At 34.1% G+C, this 19,154-nt stretch overlaps 1 protein-coding gene across 12 annotated transcripts in view; it reads left to right on the top strand.

Annotated features, from left to right (window-relative positions):
* LOC106875251 (protein-tyrosine sulfotransferase 1) overlaps positions 1 to 19,154 on the top strand; it is a 476,119-nt gene that overhangs the window by 353,632 nt on the left and 103,333 nt on the right. For 11 of the 12 annotated variants that reach the window (XM_089354479.1, XM_052968566.2, XM_089354475.1 and 8 more), the window contains one exon: positions 8,376 to 8,426. The gene's annotated coding sequence lies outside the window, so the exon portion shown is untranslated. Of the gene's footprint in view, positions 1 to 2,665; positions 2,925 to 8,375; positions 8,427 to 19,154 lie in introns of those variants that run through there. The other variant, XM_089354480.1, reaches the window with a different exon arrangement.

Here is a 19,154-nt window from a genome sequence, read left to right as displayed (position 1 = left end):
TATATAACCATGTAACACAAGCCTTCTGTAGTTTTTCACTCTTATTATCTTTTATACATCCAACCACGTGCTTTCACATACCAACTTTCTCACACATACACAAGTATATATATTTTTTCCTCTCCTTGTTTCTTTCTGTGTTCCTTTCTGTTGAAGAGCGTAGGCTCGAAACGTTAAAGACTTTCTCTATTCCCAAGCGTTATACTAATACATCCATTTGTTGTTTACACCACCTGTCTTCGTCTGTTGTTTTTTCGTGAATTCTCCCATGTATATATATATATTTGTATACACATGTCTACATATATTTTAATATTTCACCTGGAGATAACATTACAAATAACTTAGTGTTAGAACTGGGATTACATATTCTTCAGAATAAAGCTTTGAGTAAAGAGCATAATATGAAATTAAACAAATGACAAAGGAACAAGAAATTATGCAATGAATTTCAGTAGGTTACAGTTGTTTCTTCTATAAAATGCAATGCAGCCAAAGGTGAGTGCTTGTGTCTGCAGATCTTCTAAAATGAAGTGCAAGTTTATTTGTGAAAGCACTTACATATATATATATGGCCATATTCTTTTATTCTCTTACTTGTTTCAGTCATTTGACTGAGGCCATGCTGGAGCACCACCTTGAACAGTTTTCGTCGAACAAATCAACCCCTGACTTATTTTTCAAGCCTAGTACTTATTCTATTGGGTCTCTTTTGCCAAAGTTATGGGGACCATAAACTCACCAACACCAGTTGTCATGTGGCCATGGCTAGGATAAACACAAACACAAAGACACACACGCACACATATATAGTGTAGTTGTCATTTTGTATAGTTGTCACTAAGGTGACAACTATACTTGTTGCCTTTCGATTGTAAATTTGGATAGCCACCTAAATAAATTTATTTATATATGACGGGTTTCTACCAAATCCACTCACAAGATACGATACTTACCCAAAGTTCCACACTGTGTGACTGAACCTCGAGCCATGTGATTGTGAAGCAAGCTTCTTACCACACACACACACACACACACACACACACGTATATATACACACATATAATGGGCTTCTTTTTTCATCTGTCAAATCTATTCATAAGACTTTGATTGATCCAGTATGATCATAGAAGACATTTGCCCAAGGTGCTACACAATTGGACAGAACCTGAAACTGTGATTAGAAACCAAACTTCTTGGGCACTCAGCCATGCACCTAAGTGTAATTACGTATTCAGAGTTCAATCCTAGGTTATCCACAAATTAATTTTATTTTACTATCAGACTTATAGATTTGTATGACTATTTTGAGAAACCAATTAACTATGAAATAGTTTCTCAAAATAGCCTAAATAAATTAGATAAGTTGTTGTCTCTTGTTCAGTCTTGAGCAGGTGTGGAAACCCACACTTGTTATTACAAGGGGTTAATTACGGGTGCATAAGAACCTACAGGCATCTTTGTAATCACAGGATTTTGGATTTGGTCTACTGTGTGCCATCTTAAGCAGACTTAGACTGCATGATGTTATGTGAGTAAAGTTGGTAGATGGAAACTCTGCAGAAGCCTGTCACTTGTATGTCTCTCTGTGTCTATGTCTCATAACCTATCAGTGAGATAGAGTGACCACTAAATTATATACCTAACTTTGAATACTGGGGTTGGTAACATCATCATCATCATCATCATCCTTTAATGTCCATTGTCCATGCTGGCATGGGTTGGATGGTTTGACCAGAGCTGGCAAGCTGGGAGGCTGCACCAGACTCCAGTCTGATCTGGCATGGCTTTCTACGGCTGGATGCCCCTTCCTAACACCATCCACTTTACTGAGTGTGCTGGGTGCTTTTATGTGGCACCGCATGAGATGATATTGATAATATTGATTGAAACTCTTTCAAGACAGTGTCCCTGCATGATCCGAGGCCAATGAACAAGGAGAAGTGTTTAGAAACTCTACCTGCAAAGATCTGAAATTTTATTATGGGCAAAATTTCACCCATGAACGAGGATATGCCCATCACTATTCTCTAGAAAACTGTTCTGCGTTCTTGTTATATTGAAATCAAAGAATACAACCTGCTTAAAGTACATAAAATCATTGAAGAAAGTATAATAAAGCTGTTTAGAATATGAGAGGGTAACTTCTCTGAGAGTAGATAGTGTAGTTGCTATTTTGTTGTGCAGTGACTTGTGTTCCTCAACAATTCTGAGAGCTCTGCCAGTTTAGTGCAACTTCCTGGTAGGACTGTTTATGCGAGGTGGGGGTAAAAAAAATAGACCAAAATAGTATGGCCTGCCTCTTCCCAGAAGTTAAAAAAAATATAGGTTTGCAAAGTGCCAACACGCCTTCCTAGATAAAAGCAAAGATATAGAAGCATTAATAATAACTAAAAACCAACAAGGCCTGAGAGAAAAGGCGACATAGTCGAGAACAATGACGAAAAGTTATCAATAGCTCATTCTTCATAGGGAGGAAAGAGCTTAACTAAGTAATCAACAAGAGCACTTGTGTTGACCTACTACAACTTTTCACATTTTTACCCTGTCTCATAGTCTGTTTATGTTGACAGTGTTGCATATCAAAGCACTTAAAGTAAAAGTAGGGTTCCCTTATCAACTGATTACTTTGTCTTTCTGTAAAATAAACTTCTTTCCAGGATGCTCAATTCCAAATGTTGAAGCAGTGGAAAACAGTGGATCACATTGTACCAATACATTATTTCATATTTTAGTTTATTGATCTCTGAAGGGATGAAATGTAAAACCAACCTTCAAATGATTTTTAAACATGGAAATTTGCTTCTTTCAAATTCACTACTTGCCTGCCACAATATTAATGGTCTTTAATGTAAGAAACGAGAAATATTAAAACCATAAGCTACCTCATTTTCATGAACTTCTACTGAATATACCACAACCTCGTAAGTGTCTTCTCATTCTATGTTTTGGCATCTATTTATCCTCCATAATTTAGTTTCGATGGTTCAACAAATGTTGACATTGCTGCCCATATTATTGAAATTAGTTTTTTAGCACCGAGTACGGTGCTGAAATAGTAGAATTGATCATGTATTGCAGTTGACTATTGTTTAATTCCAGCCTTGAGCAAGCAAGACTGTAATTAAAAGCCTTCCCTATCCCCTTTTTTATTTAGACTACATTATTCTATGTAACTATTTTTTAAGACAGTAGGAAAAGATTTGAAGGACATTTGACTACTGTTTGTACCAGGTCAAACAACTAAGAAGAAATTCCTTATTGATTTATTAGTAACATGTTAAACTATCGACTCATGAATCATAAATCTAAGTCTATGGCAGATTTCTGTTGTGACTATTGGTGTGACACTTTATTTCTACTGTTGTAGAGTTAGATCTCCTAGCTGTAAGGGGTTACATCCTTTAATTTTACGGAGGTTGGGTCACTTAGGTGTTGGGTTTGATCCCCAGCTACAAGGAGATTGGGCACCCCAGCAGCAAAGTTGAGATTTGTCTGCTTTATCAATAATCCAACAACAGTATTCTTCTGTTGCTTCTTCAAAGACTTCTTGATCCTGTCAGCCACCCTTTTTTCTGCTCTTCTGTCGACCACCCCTGTCCCTTAATTATCTTCCAGCCTTACCTTTTTTTGACCATCTGCCAACGGCCCCTTTCCTTGATCCTTTTTCAACCACTCCTTCCCTTGATTCTCTGTCACCCTTCCCTTCATCATCTGCCAACCACCCTTTCGGGTTCCAGTCTTGCATTGACACTGATTATCAACATGTCCAAACATGTGACATAACTAGGAAAAATGATTGATAACTTATTTTCTGAGTTGTTTAAAAAAAAACAATTCTAGACACGTTATATATTTTCATTACATGCTAAGACTTGCTATTGGCTTAATTTATTATTTGCCCCTAAACTGCCATGTTAGAATTTAAATGTTTTCCAATTATGTTATACTGTAACAAGCTTGTAAAGAAGGATCTAATGGATTTATGGAATCCTAATATTTAGTTGGTACTTATGTCATTGTCCTTAGAACAATGAGAGGCAGAGTGCGATTTTAAGCCAGGATGTCAAAAAACATGACAAATCACTCTTGCTGGCGGAAACCACATACTAAGCATAGCTTAACAAAGACTGGCCCTTCTCTTTAGGGCTAGAAAGTAATTCATCCTCCAACAATTGCTGATACTCTACAAAGCTCAAATGAGCTCCTTAATGGAGCATTGCTCCCACTTAGGTAATGCTGCTGCTACACAATCCAACTTCCTGGAGCACATCAAGAGAAGGGCCACTCAACTGGCCTTTCTATTAGTATGTTCCACTTACACAGACACACTTTAGCCTCTAGCCTATAGCTGCTTATCTTCTCTTTCTCTCTCTTTCTCTCTCTCTCTCTCTCTCTCTCTCTCTGTCTCTCTCTCTCTCTCTCCCTCTCTCACTACTGTAATAGCTGCTATCCCTTGCAGCTGGCTAATCTCATATCGCTTCCTTTTATTCCACTTACCCACTCTCAACTCACTCCACCCCCACCCCCATCATTTTTGTTGTGTCCTTCCCTCAACCCACCCAAGAGCCCCACAATAAACATTATGACCAGTTTCTCTTCACCAGGTTATTGGTTTTCTAGAACGTTCTCCCTGCTGATGTCTTTCCTACAGATTTTGACTTGCAACTGTTTAAACAAAATAGCAACAACATCAAACCCATTAGTGTCAGAAAGCAAGTAAAAGGAATGGGCACTGCCCTTTCCTACAGACTCAGCAAGTAAAAAATAGGAAAATCATTAACCAAGCATTTAATCTGGTGCTTTACCATTCCATCTCACTATTAGAAATAAATAGATCAATAAAAATATGGCAAACATGTATTGCTGCTCATGCTGACAACTTCTAATGTAGCACTGATGTTTATTTATTTTAATGTTACAGTATCAAACTGTTTATTTGATTGTTTCTAGAACAAATTTCTGTAATAAAATGTAAAATTAATGTTTATAAGTCTAAACATATAATTGTATTGGTCTTGTAGATAATTTGTAGTGCTACATATTTTTACATTTTTTCTTCTTTGGCTTCTTTTTTAGTCTATAAGTATTTACACCACCACCACCTTCTCACATGCTTTGTAAACACAGCATTAATAGATAATATAAATAACACTGAAGGCCATTGTCGGTCACACAAGATTGCTTAAGAGTCTATTAACTCTCTGAATATGACCGTGGAGCCCAAAAGGTCAGCATTAACTTTGTTGGTAAACCTTATGGATTAGAGGTGTCTCATCAGATACCTTTTGAAATAACCAATCACACATCTGAGAAATTGTAATGATTGCGTAGTCTCAGCAACAAACTGAAATAAATAGAGAATTATCTCTTGTGAAAGAGCAGAGCGCATATCAGTCGTAGGGCTTCACATGAATATTCCATCTACTTAACCCCTTAGCAACTTTGATATATAATCTTGCCATGCAATTTAGATACTACACCAGGGATTACTGGATTAGTTATAGTTAGATAATATCTAGCTGGAATCAGTAAAAGTTATACTTGCTAATACAACCACAAGTTGATAGATTAGGAAAGAAACTTGGATATCTGCAGAGATTTTCATCAGAAGTAATAAATATATCTCTAATACCTGTTATCAAAATGCAATTATCTGAGCTAATGATACTTACAGCTCAATATTGTTGTATTTATAATGTCGTCAATTTTCTTAAACCAGAATTAATTGGATTTGTTTTTCTTAATCATTCCATGCCATAGAGCATATTCCTGTTCATCATATTCTATGGTGGTTTATTTAGATGATGTTTGTTACATGATAGAGAAAAAACAGTTGCTAATCCCTTATTCAAGTCACCCCCACGTTTTGAAGAAGTAGTCACTCCCAGAATCCTCCAATAGCTCAGTACAGCTAATTCTGAGAGTGAAAGAAATCAACTCCCAATATTTGACTGCTACTTCATTTATCAATCTGAGGAATGCAATGCAAAGATGACTTCAGCAAGATTTGAACTCAGAATGCAAAGCGCCAGAACAACTACTGCAAGGCATTTATACAATGCTCTAATGATTCTGCCAATCAACTACCATAATCAGTCACAGACTCAGTCAAATCTGAAAATGGTGATCTCTTTGTATGTCAGTAAAAAGCCAGGCTGTGCAGCAAACAGCAGGTGGATTACATACATCATAGATTAAATTCTAAAGTTTCCTTCCTGTATTATAAGTCTCCCTAATGCACTCCACCATTTATGGAAACGTTCCTCCTATTCATCAGATCAGTTTTCAAAAGGTCATTCAATTTCTAATCAAAATCATTATCACCACCGCCATCCTCTTCATCATCATCATCATTAACAACAAGAAATTACTATCAGTAGGAGTGTCAACATTTTTTCAAATACCATTTACATTATTGCTTCCTTTATCACCATCAGCAATAACAACAAGATCACTGTCATCTTTTCTATTCGCCTGTTATTACTATGTTGTTGTTTTTATCATAGATTCAACAACTTTATCACAGTTACAACTGAAACCATAGTAACAATAGAAATGTGGAAGTTTTGACGATGACTATACATTCTGTTACCAACCGCAATATTAGCAGATTGAAAAATTAATTCTTAATTGTTGTAGTTGCATAATTTTTAAGTTATATAAATAAGTCTTAGCTTGATATATATCCAAATTATTTTGAAGGTGGCATCAGCCTTGTAGAAATGTCATTGATCCTTCAGTTTTAATATGTCTCAGCTATTGGAACACATGAACGAGTAATGTTAACATATTAGAAAATAACAGATTTTTTTTTTTTAAACCAAGTCATATAAAGACAAGTATGTTGATAGTCTAACACATTAATAGTCTAACACATTAATAGTCTAACACATTAAACATCATTATTCTTTTTCTTTTTTTTTTTGTTACATGTTTCAGTCATTTGACTGTGGCCATGCTGGAGCACCACCTTAAAAGGTTTTAGTCAAAGAAATCGAGCCTAGTACTTATTCTATCGGGTCTCTTTTGCCAAACCGCTAAGTTACAGCGATGTAAGCACATCAGCATCGGTTGTCAAGCAATGGTGGGGGTACAAACACAGACACATAAATATACATATATATATATATATATATATGACAGGCTCTTTTCAGTTTCCGTCTACCAAACCCACCGATAAGGCTTTGGTTGGCCCAAGGCTAAAGTAGAAGACACATGCCCAAGGTACCATGCAGTGAGACTGAACCCAGAACCATGTGGTAGGAATGTAAGCTTACCACACTACCATGCCTGCACCTACTATTGTTATATTTAATTATCATCATTTTGAGATCAAAGCCTGGAAGTGTGGCTATGGGCTGCACAGGTTGTCTCTAGCGCAACATCTCATCATATGTTGCAGGTTTTTGTTATCTCCTTTATGAGGATCAGCCTTTTGAGATCAGAATCCACTACTTCTCGCCATATCTCCATCAGCCATCCTCTTCCATAGGTTCCTTCAGTTTGGATACTCGTCGCTTGTTCATTCAATTGTCATCCATTACTTATGTAATAAATCCAGACCAGCTCTTGTACACTATCTCAGATTTCTTTTTATACCCAGTATTTCTCTCAGTTCATTTGTGCTTCAACATACAAGCAAACTAGCATTACATATCCAGCAGAACATGCTCACCTTATTTCTTTTCAGCCTTCACACATCTTCCATATTCAGGCCGTATTTCAGTTTCATGCAACATCACCCTCCACACACAAGCACTATGTGGTAGTTGTGAGTGTCACCTTCATACAACCAGTATCATTTGTTTCCAATATTGTACAGCAATGTCTGGTCATTTCCAATATTTCCAATGTCAGGTCAAGTGAGGAAATACTACCTCGCTTGGAAACAAGTGAGGGTGGTGACAGGAAGGGCATCCAGCTGTAAAAAATCTGTCTCAGTAAACTCTGCCTGACCCACGCAGGCATAGAAAAATGGATATTAAAATGATGAAATGAAACTAGGGAGCCTTCCAAATATCCGAAATGATTTATTTCATGGATGCTCTCACTACTAACAACTCTTGTGTATCTGCAGCAGTATCATAATTGTTGTTGTCATCAGTCTAGCTACCTATATTATTCAAGTAGATTTTCACTATAGCTTTTACCCTACTTATTGAATTCATATTTTATTTTTAGGTTTTCACTATTGATACAAATCTCCATATTGATATTATTTTTTCTTATTCCTTTAAGAAATCACCTCAGAAAAATATTCACATGTATATACACTTTATCTATCTCAATCTTTCAGAAAATGTCTTTTATTTTTCTCTGTTTCCCGTCACTAATTTTAATGCATTTTTTTCTTCTTTGTTCTTGGTGTATAGATATATCTCTGGATTATATTTGCTACCAAGTCACCCACTATGAATAACCAGGTAACTAAAAACCGTTTCAATTATTGGAATATTTGCCATTCTATAGATTTCTTTTTTTTTTTTATGTAATGTAAGATATCATCATCATCATCATCATCATCATCATCATCATTATCAGTTAACATCCATTTTCATGCTGGCATGGGTTGAACAGTATGACAAGATCCAGCAAGCTTGCAAGGCTGTGTCAAGCTCCACTGTCAGCCCTAGCATAGTTTCTATGGCCAGATGCTCTTCTTAATGCTTGCCATTTTACAGTGTGTACTGGGTGCTTTTTTCTCATGCTACTAGCACTCGTAAGGTCACCAAGTGACTTACAAGACAGGAAGAAAGCAGGAAAAGGAAAAAGAAAAACTCCCTCAACTAAGTATCTGAGAAGAAGGAGATGATTTTATGCTAAGTGTTGAGAGGCTAAAGTACACTAGAGGAACAAGTGTAGGTGTCTAGCTATGGAGAATATACATGACTAGTCTACATTTTATAAGGGTGGGTGAGATTAGCTGGAAAGTAAGATGGTAGTGATGAGGTACCAGAGAAAATCCTGAAGGTACAAGAAGAGTAGCACAAGAGAGGATGCAGACAGTGAATCAGGATGGGGAATATCTAAAAATCATTAACAAACAAGTATGACCTAGTAATATTCTTTTGCTAACTGTTTTAGATGCCTATGTAGTCACAAGCAGATATAGGTATGCTTTCAGTCCTCCTTCCTTTAACCCAGCAGAACATTGAGGCTGAAGAGAGTTAGAGTGGCACCAACAGCAGTGAGCTGGTACTCATTTTTAGCTGAACGAGACTGAAGCAACATAAAATGAAGTACTTTGCTCAAGAATTTGAACTCATGACCTTATGATTGTAAGGCCAACAATCCATCTACTAAGCTACTTTGACCATTTTGTGTGTGTGTGTGAAAAAGTCAAGTTATATAGCCCTGCATTACTTGAAGTTTCATGAACATAAATTTACAGCCTGCACCTCAGGTGTCCAGTGTCTGAGTAGAAACAAATAAAAATGGCTTCAAAATGAGAACAGTTGAAGGCTTCAATCAGTCAGTTGAGGTCATTGTTGGAATTGACAGTACCATATATTTGGCAGAAATCAATATGATTGATCACTTATTGATAGATACTTCTGGTCACAAGCTGCTAAGTATATAAAGCAGCACATAATTAATTTACACCCATTTCTGAATATTGCTCCTTGTGACATGATGTATCATGGGAGATACGCTAAAGGGGTTTTCTATTACATTCTGTAAAACATTCCAGAAGTATTAAATTTATAAAAGAGGTATACATTACATTTGTGACATTCATACTTTCACAGGAACCTTGGCATTTTGTCAGTAGAGTCTACTCATGGAATCTGTATTCTAATCAATTTAATCAACTATTTTAATACATTATATGGTTATTTATTTTTTACAAAATCTAAATGAAACTAAATAAAAATTTCTGTTCGAGTTTTATATTCTCAAGTTAAAATGTTCTACAAATTTAATATATTTTCTACTATTCAATATATTTTAATTAAACTATTTTTAAGTAGCTTAATTAAACTGTTTTAAAAATTAGAAAGTTAGGTAAAGTATTTTTTTTATAGAGGTATTCTTAAAGTTTTAATTTAAAAAGGTGTGATTTATTAAAGTTTACCACAAATTATCTTTGTTTTATTTTATGTCAATTCTCTTTTAATGCTAGCAAGAAGCTGATAGTTTTTTTTTCTTTCTTTTTACCTCACCATGTATTTTACAGAACAAATATTTTATACCAAGCAGTTCTTGCTTTTCATCAGTCACTCTTTTGTGAAATGTGACTGCTTTGCTAAATGACTAATTATCTTGTAGATATATAAATAGAACAGCAGAGAAAAAGGTTTTGATTTAAAAAAAAAATTTAAATAAACTAGCATAAAAGATGCAGTGAAATACCTGGAAAGTGATCTATAGAGTAATTGACAATAAAATTATTCAATAAGCAACAGATCAATAGTTCAGATCACATCAGTGGTCTGGTTTACCTTTTCTATTTCAAATGTTGAATATAATTTTACTGTGAATATCTTAGCAGTTATTTCTTTCATTCATACGCAAATATTAGTTTTCTTTCAATATTGACATTTTCCTTGATACTTGTAGAGTAGGTCAGGCTTACTAGAATTTATAAGCCCTTTTCCAATACTTTTTTTTTATTTTTGGCCTATGTAAAACATAAATCAAACTTGTTTCTAGAAAATTAGGGCATAAATTTCATCGTCATCACTTTTTCTATGCTAATTTAGTGTATTGGATATATGTCTGATATATCTCTGTCACACAGCATCGTTTTATTAGTGATAAACAAAGTTCTTAGATCTGATATAATCATGTTTTGATGTGCTATTCCATCAGGCATTCTAAATTATATTAGAAAGGATTCCATTCTTTCCTGACTGATTCTCAACTTGGATGTTTTTGCAGATCAAGAAAATTAAAGATTGCATCCCTCTTGGCTGACTAGACCCTACTTGGGTTCAATAATTTTTATCTTCTCCCCATATCAAAAATACCAACTAAAACTTAACTTTTAACCTTGGTTTGCTCTGGAATGTGCTGCTGCTACAGCTCATCACAACCACTATTTCCTTCTCTACCACCAAAATGGATATAACTTTAATGTAACAGCCTTCTGCTCTACTTGTAACCAATGCTAGAAAGAGCATTAAGGCACACCAAGACAGGCTATGCTGAATCTGTTTAAAGCAAATTGATCTAGAAAGGTTTGGTTCAACTTAATGATTTGGAGTAGTTGTTAAAATAATGAACCATGAGAAATATATTCTTAAAAGGCACACCAAGGCTGGATGTTCTGAATCTATTCAAAAACATCTTGATCAAGAAAGGTTTGGTTCAAGTGAGTTATGGGGAGTAGCTGTTAAAATAATTCTATTCTCACAATGGCCTTGAAGTAATCTTATCTTCAGAAAAAGCTAAGCTACTTGCTCAAGAAGCTTGCATCAAATTCCACTCTAACCATTTTTTGCTTTCAGCTCTCCAACTTGAATTAACTGCTTTGTTTCTGAATTTGGAGAGTCAATCAGGGAGGCTTCCAAACTTATAAATGATCTTAATCTGTGAAATGCTAGATTGGTCCTGATCAAATCTAAGTTATTTTGTTGAAAACCTATCCCATGAGATACTTCCACTTCTAGCAAGATTTTACAACTGTTGTCTCAAGAAAAAGTGCTCACCTAGTTCATGAGAGAAATCTGTAGTTTGCCCAGTTTACGAGTTCTCCTTTCCTCTAACACTTTGCCGAATAGTGACCTGTGTGCCCTTGCTTAGGGTAATTTCAAGTAAAGGAAAGTTAATTTTCATTTAGATTTAGTATTTGGATTCAACCATATTAAATTCTTAAGTGTTATGCCAAAAGAATTAAAAAGCTGAGTATATCATCTGGAATTTAGTAATTGTCTATTAAATAAAAACGAGAAATTATTTTGACATTCATCAAACTACATAATCTCTATGAACTGTTCATTTATCAATATAGATTAAAGCCAAGAAAATTTTAAGCCTTGACAAGTGCTGTAGGTTTTAATACAAATTTATTGCTAACATGAAATCATGATATTCACATGTTTAACTCTTTTGGTATCAACCCACCTGAGACTGTCCCTGATTGTATGAGAGAGAAAAGAAAACATGTTTCAAGGTGTTTAGCTCCAAACCGCAAGCCATAATTTTATGTAAGAATCTTTTGTCATGTTCCAAACATCAGTTTAATAATGGAAGTTATTTTTGGTAATTTTTAAAATTAATTTTTTTTTAAATTGTACTTCAGTTGACATTTTGTCACAAAAGGGTTAAGGTATTGACCTCTGCTATATAATTATGACTTTGCGCTGCATCACTGAACTTCCTCTGCTCTATTTACTGAACAGCAGATCAGTTAAAATAAAGAGAAAATGCATAAAATGCGGGCCAACTATTAATGAACAAAGGCAAACATTTTTCCATATTAAAATAAGTCTTATAATGTAGAAGTAAAACTTTAAAAAGGCATCAACATCACACAAACCCATTTCTTTTTTCTATAAATTTAAAGCTGTATGTCTAAGTAAGAAATATATGCAAATGCTACTTAAGGTAATAGAAAGCTAAAACACACAGGACGTTGTTTGTGGGAGAATCTAAGGTATGTACGTTATTTGTAGTAGCAACTCATTAATTTCTATTATGGTTAGTTCTGAAAATTCATGGTTTAATTAGTATGAAAAACTACTGAAGAAAACTTAGGATATGACAAACCACTTTGTTAGCTTAAAATTATTTTTAATAAATTAGTATAACACATCCCACTCATTGCTACAAATGTAAAAATAACAACATTATAGTAATAGATAGTGATGATAATAATCGATAATATTAATACGCCAATTTGTTTTTTGTATGTACCTGACGCGTGTGTCATGCTTAAGAGAAAGAAATTGTTGAAATAAATTTTGTTGCTTAAATAAACATTTTTAACCACATCTCTTGTAATTTCTGGAAGACATTTGAAACTGCCACCTATGTAATGTATTACTACTTCTCAATACCCATACGTACTGGGTCACTGAAGCAGCAACAGTCTTAATGATAAAATCGAGATACTTAAATTTGACATGTGTGCCAAGCAAAGGAGAGAGGAAGTGATAGAGAAAGAGAGAGAGAGATGATGGCATGGAACTGAGTGGCTGATAGGTATTTGAATTCCTTTCTACGATTGAACTGAAATTGACCCCTGGCTAGTAAAGGCCCAACCACACACACATTTGTTATAGGTTTTCTACCCATTTGAATTCGGCCATACACCAGATAACATGGTCAGCTTTATGTTCCAAAATTTAAATTTTGAATTTGTTTTTATTATAAAATTACACCTCAGCTAAAAAACATCTATTGGTTTTCGAATTCAACCATTTCTTTCTCTTTCTATATTTTTTGTTAAGTTACAATTTCTCTGTTTTGGTCAGGATTTTTCCATTTTCTTTTTTCTTGTATCACGTAATGCATGAAGACATTTAAAAAATAATTAGATCCATAGAGCTGAACAAAATCGAAAATATTAATTCTATTTCATCTCTTTCCTTAATACTAACAAGTGCATAGTATGAGAGTGATTTGGCTGTTATTTCTAGAAAATTGAACAACCAAACAGAGTTGTTCAATTGGCTCATTTGTTGATGTGTGTAAGTAAACAAAAACTAAAACACACACATGAATGTATGTGTGTGTGTCTACAGAGAGGAAGTGAGAGAAAGAGAGAGAGAGATGATATAAAAGAATTTAAAAAATACGAGAAAAACATTCCATACCACTAAACCAAGAGGGTTCTCTGAATATGTACAATGCATTTTAAGGCTAAATAGTAATTCTGTTTGCATTTGCATAACTGAAATATTTTGGTTGGATTATATAGTTATCGGTTTTACACTTCTTTCTATATTCTGTGACTGTTGCAATATACTTTTCTACTATAGGCACAAGTCTTGAAACTTTTGGGGGAAGGAGGCCAGTCAATTAGATAAACCTCAGTAGGCAACTAGTACTTAATTTATCAACCCCAAAAGGATGAAAGGCAAAGTCGACCTTGACAGAATTTGAACTCAGGACATAAAGACAGACAAAATACCACTAAGCATTTCACTCTGCATGCTAACGATTCTGCCAGCTCACCACCTTTAACTGTGACAGTACAGAAAGATTTCTCATGGCACCAGCACACAATATACAGATGCTTACATTTTTTATATTTTCCATGAATTTTTCACGTGTCCAGCTAGTAATAATAATAATAATAATAATGGCTTCTTTTATTTGTCATTAGAACATCTGCTGAGGTGGTCATTATGAAGATACTTTTCAGTTTGTGAAGATTTACATAAAGATATGAAGGAGTATTCAAAAGTATACAAAATATCTGAATACATTGAAGATTCAGTCCACCTGGCACAAGAGAGCCACCAACTAGGCAGCTCTCTTGTACTAGGCAGACTGAATCCTGTACCAGGTGGAACCCACAAATCCAAAATTACTCTGACCAATAAAGGCACAAGCTTTTGCCCACATGTTGTTTACCAATCAACAGGTACATGCTTAGAGTAGTTCCATTCACTCTAACCATTTTTTTGCCAGTCAGCCACCTTTTGGCACATTTGCTGAGGAAGTGATAATGTAGGTCACATGTTATATAAAAAATTGGGTGTAAAAAGGGGCATATTTTATTTATTAAATATTGTCAAGGAAAAAAAATTAAAATAAGTCATTGTGTGAAACATGTTGTAGCAGTAGTGCTTTTTCGTCACGAATGGTAATAAGGAGTGAGTAAAGAAAGAAGAAATGAAAGGTAAAAAAGATATACCATAGTGGGGTGATAAGCAGGAAGTGTGACTATCAAGCAGTAGTCCTTTGAAAAGAACTGTGTGAGGTATGTGGGTGTGTTAGTTGTAGGGAGTTAAGAGTATATAATCAAACAGGTGTAAAAATGTGTGTGGTATGTATGGAGTGAAAGATAAAAATGAAGTGAAATCTGTATGAAATGTATTTGTTGAGTCGGGTATATGTAGGGAAAGCAGGTGGTGTGAGGTACATGTGTATATGGGTAGATAAGTGAACTTTGTGTAACTTTACTTCCAAGTTAGTCTCCACCTCAGAGACAGCAGTGGCAAAACCATTGAGAGTAAGAGATTACTAATTTGGTATGAATGGGATGGAATGAGGTGAATTAAAGAGTGTCAGTTGAGGTGGAAAGATTAGAGGAGTTTCATTTTTAATATTTACTCAGTTATAAGTTGGCAAGCTGGCAGAAACGTTTGCATGCCAGGTGAAATGTTTATCGGTATTTCGTCTGTCTTTACGTCATGAGTTCAAATTCCACCGAGGTCGACTTTGCCTTTCATCCTTTCAGGGTCAATAAATTAAACACTAGTTGTGTACTGTGGTCAATCTAATTGACTGGCCCCCTCCCCAAAAATTTTAGTCCTTGTGTAGAAAAGAATAAAATAAGTACCAGTTGAACACTGGGGTCGATGTAATCAACTTACCTCTACCCCTGGAATTGCTGACCTTGTGCCAAAATTTGAAATCAGTATTTCTATCTAGAAACAAATATTTCAAGGATACCTACTTTCAAATAAATTCCCCTGAAATAGGATGTAATAAATTTCAAATTTAAAATCAGTAAAACAAAATATGTTTAACATTTATGCTAAAAGGGTAAAAGGCATCTAGAAGGTTTTTTTGAAGAATGGTCAACAGTGTCAGATCTATTGACAACATTGTCCTACTTGTGGGTAACTTAAATGAATGGAAAATTTTGAAGTTGAATGCAAAAAAAAGTGTGAGGATATGGTTTATCCTTTATTTTTAGCAAACCCGAATTGATAATTACCTCAGGAACATATGATCAAGATTATTTTACAGTAATTGATAATCAAACTGTCAAAGGGGTGAATCAGTTTTGCTATCTTGGAAGTATTATTACAAATAATTGTGATGCATAAGAAAGATAAAAAGGATTGCATTAGCAAAATCTGTTGTTTTCTCTTTAAATTGCATTTGGTAAAAATCCTCCAATAAGTAAAGAGGCCAAATTGAAATTGCTGCACACTGATATTTCCAACAACAACGTCTGGATCTGAATGTGGAATTTTTAAGAAAGAAATAGCTGATAGAAAAACGATAATTTTTTCAGGTTTGGTGTTATAGAAAAAATGCTAAGAATTACTTTGATAGAAAAAAGACACATAAGTATGTTGGATGTTTTTTTATAATTTAGTGAAGTATTGTAAAACAACTGGATTGGCAAAAACTTAGGTATTTGGGGCATATCAAGTGTCAAAGGTCTGCAAAAATTGTTGGTCACTGAAGAAACCTCTGAAAAACAGCAAAGAGGAATACATTTTAAAAAAAATTGTTTAATAGTTATTTCAAATTTTTGCCACAAGGGCTGCTTGAGGGAGGTGGAGATGAGTCAATTACCGCAACCCTAGGGTTCAACTTGTACTTATTTTATTGATTCTGAAAGGATGAAAGGCAAAGTTAACCTCAGCAGAATTTGAACTCAGAACGTAGTGACTAAGCATCTCATCCAGCGTGCTAATAATTCTGCCAGCTTGCTGTCTTTATAAACTGTTTAATAATGTGGAAGAAATAACAGGATTGAAAACAAGAGAAGAATTGGTGAATGAACCACTCACACTCCAAAAACTGGCTACTGTTGAGGATGATCTTTATCACAATTTTTTATCATTTTAATTCTAAAACTATCAGAAACGTCCGTGTTTATAATAATAATAATGTTTTTTTTTTTAATTGAGAAAGAACTGCATTAGAGCAATATGTTTATAATTTAGCTGTACTCTATTTTCTTCTCAGTTTCATATCTGTTCTCATTTAATTTGATTATTGTAAATTTAATATTAATTATCACATGCAGTAGCTGTGAGAGTAAGGTATTGAATTATAGAAAATATGGTTATATATGTGAGCCTTGGTTTAATAACTTGTCTTGATGCAGTGTATCTGTGAACAAGACAGTTCCCATTAGACTAATCATCTAAGCTGGTACTGCATGGTTGTGCTATAAATGCTCAAAAGTAAGAAGTGTCTGTAAAATAAAAATAATTAACGATGCATTGGTTTTCAGTGCTCACTTTAATTCCTCCACTAGGAAATCTTACTTGCAATAATAAAAAAGATTGAAGAGGTGGGGCCTCTTCTTGATGGGCATCTGCTTGATGCCATAAAATCCAGAAGGTTTACAGGTATCAGTCTGGCTAGTTGCTATGAGGAGTAAAAAAATTTGACATTTTGTGTTGAAATCCTACCATAGAGACTGGTCAAGTAATGGTACGTAGAAGTGAGTAAAAAAAAAAAGAGCAAATAGGTTAAATGTTAGAGACAGGAACTAGATGAGGAGGTAATCACAGTGAATATGTGAGGCAGTGAAGGAAGAGGGTTGAGGGAGGGACGGGTGGTAGAAAAGAGACAAGCAGTTGCTGACGCAGATGCTCACCAGTTTCCTTGGATTCCGGATGTTATCCATTCTTAATTCCATGGACACCAATGATAAGCACTTTCTCAATGAGCCAAAGAGGTCTATCAAAAGACAGAGCATTAAATCTTACTGCAACCATTGTATGATGCCATTTATGCAAAAGTATACATTTCTGCTAGCCTTTGTCTGTTTGATAATAGCTAGAATTATTAACAGTAGAAAGAACAGCCAGTTGTAAAAATAGTTGTTACAGTGACATGAAATTGTACTAAATTATGCAATCATTGGTAGCAGAGGAAATAGAATAAGTGTCAAGTAATTTCCAAAATTGGTGACAATGGCAATTATTTATGTGCAGAAATGTCTTAGTTTAGTACCATGTGGGGAAATACCAAGTTTGACAAATAATTTTTCAAATATGTAACTAACATATTTTCTCCTCATACAAACAGAATTTGTGTAAGTGGCCATCTTTTATAAAGTTATTCCTATAATTTACTACTCAAGATGAGAAAGAAAATTTACTTATTAATGATAAACATTAATAAGAAATTTTTCTTGCGATAAACAATTTTTCAACAATAAGCAGTAGAATATTCTTTCTCATAAATATGGTGATAATATATTCAAAAACTTCCTAATAAAGTTTGTTTCCACAGTTATATAGAATTTTTTTTCTTCATTTTGATTTTGTCCAAACTTTTCCACTCTTCAACAGGAATTAAGATATTGGCTGATATAAACTGTATTTCTGTTCTAAGAAAGAATCCAAAAACTTTTTTAGAAGCTTCAATAAATTCTGCCTAATTTACGTTAGAATTCTTATAGTCTTTTACTTATTGTTATAACTCATAGGATTTTTCTTTGTTTTGAAATTTTATTTTTTTTTAATCTAAAAATAAGTTAAGCTTAATTTTTAACTTTCTGGTATTAGCTTTCAATGTATTATTATTTTTTTTTTTTTTCTGGATACATTCACAAACTTCAATGCCTGGAATAGGAATTATCTTGTTTATCACAATAGTCAATAGACTCCTGCATGTCATTCCTAGCTACTAGTAATAGATATTGTATGAATAAAATTTAGCTCTTTGAAATATAGGTGAGCTTTCATCAAGATAGAAGGGTGCTATCACCACCAGCTGTGATTAACTGCTATAGAAAAATACATTTTATAAAAATTATACAAAAATACCTGCAGTACAAAGGATTCAGTCAATCTCTGTAGCCAGCTATACAATTCTTTATTTCTTGCAAGACATGCTTCAATACACACTGTCATACTGTACCTAACGTTACTTTATCTTTTGTCTTGAAATTGTCCATTCATTATTATTATTATTATTATTATTATTACAAAAGAAATTGTTGTTACTACTATCATCATCATTACCACTACTTCTACTACTACTACTAGTCTAATTTTGTATGCAGTATTTCAGTTTTGGCGACATCTTTTTATATATTTTTTAATAATTTTTGTATTGTTTTTTTTGCCTCTTTGATGTTTTGTACCATTTGCATAATTATTATTAGTCTTTTCAGAAGTTTGAGCGCATTTCTTTATTTTATTTTTTTAGATATTGCCTGCTTAAATCTTCTGTAATAAGCCAGCATAACTATATGATAAATATTACTGCTACACGCAGTGTATGTATGTGTGTGTGTGGATGCATGCATATGTGTGTGTGTGTATACAGTCACCCAC

The sequence above is a fragment of the Octopus bimaculoides genome, chromosome 6 (genome assembly GCF_046866305.1).
Source record: "Octopus bimaculoides isolate indiv1 chromosome 6, ASM4686630v1, whole genome shotgun sequence".
Taxonomy (NCBI): domain Eukaryota; kingdom Metazoa; phylum Mollusca; class Cephalopoda; order Octopoda; family Octopodidae; genus Octopus; species Octopus bimaculoides.
This window is presented reverse-complemented; position numbering and strand designations above follow the sequence as displayed.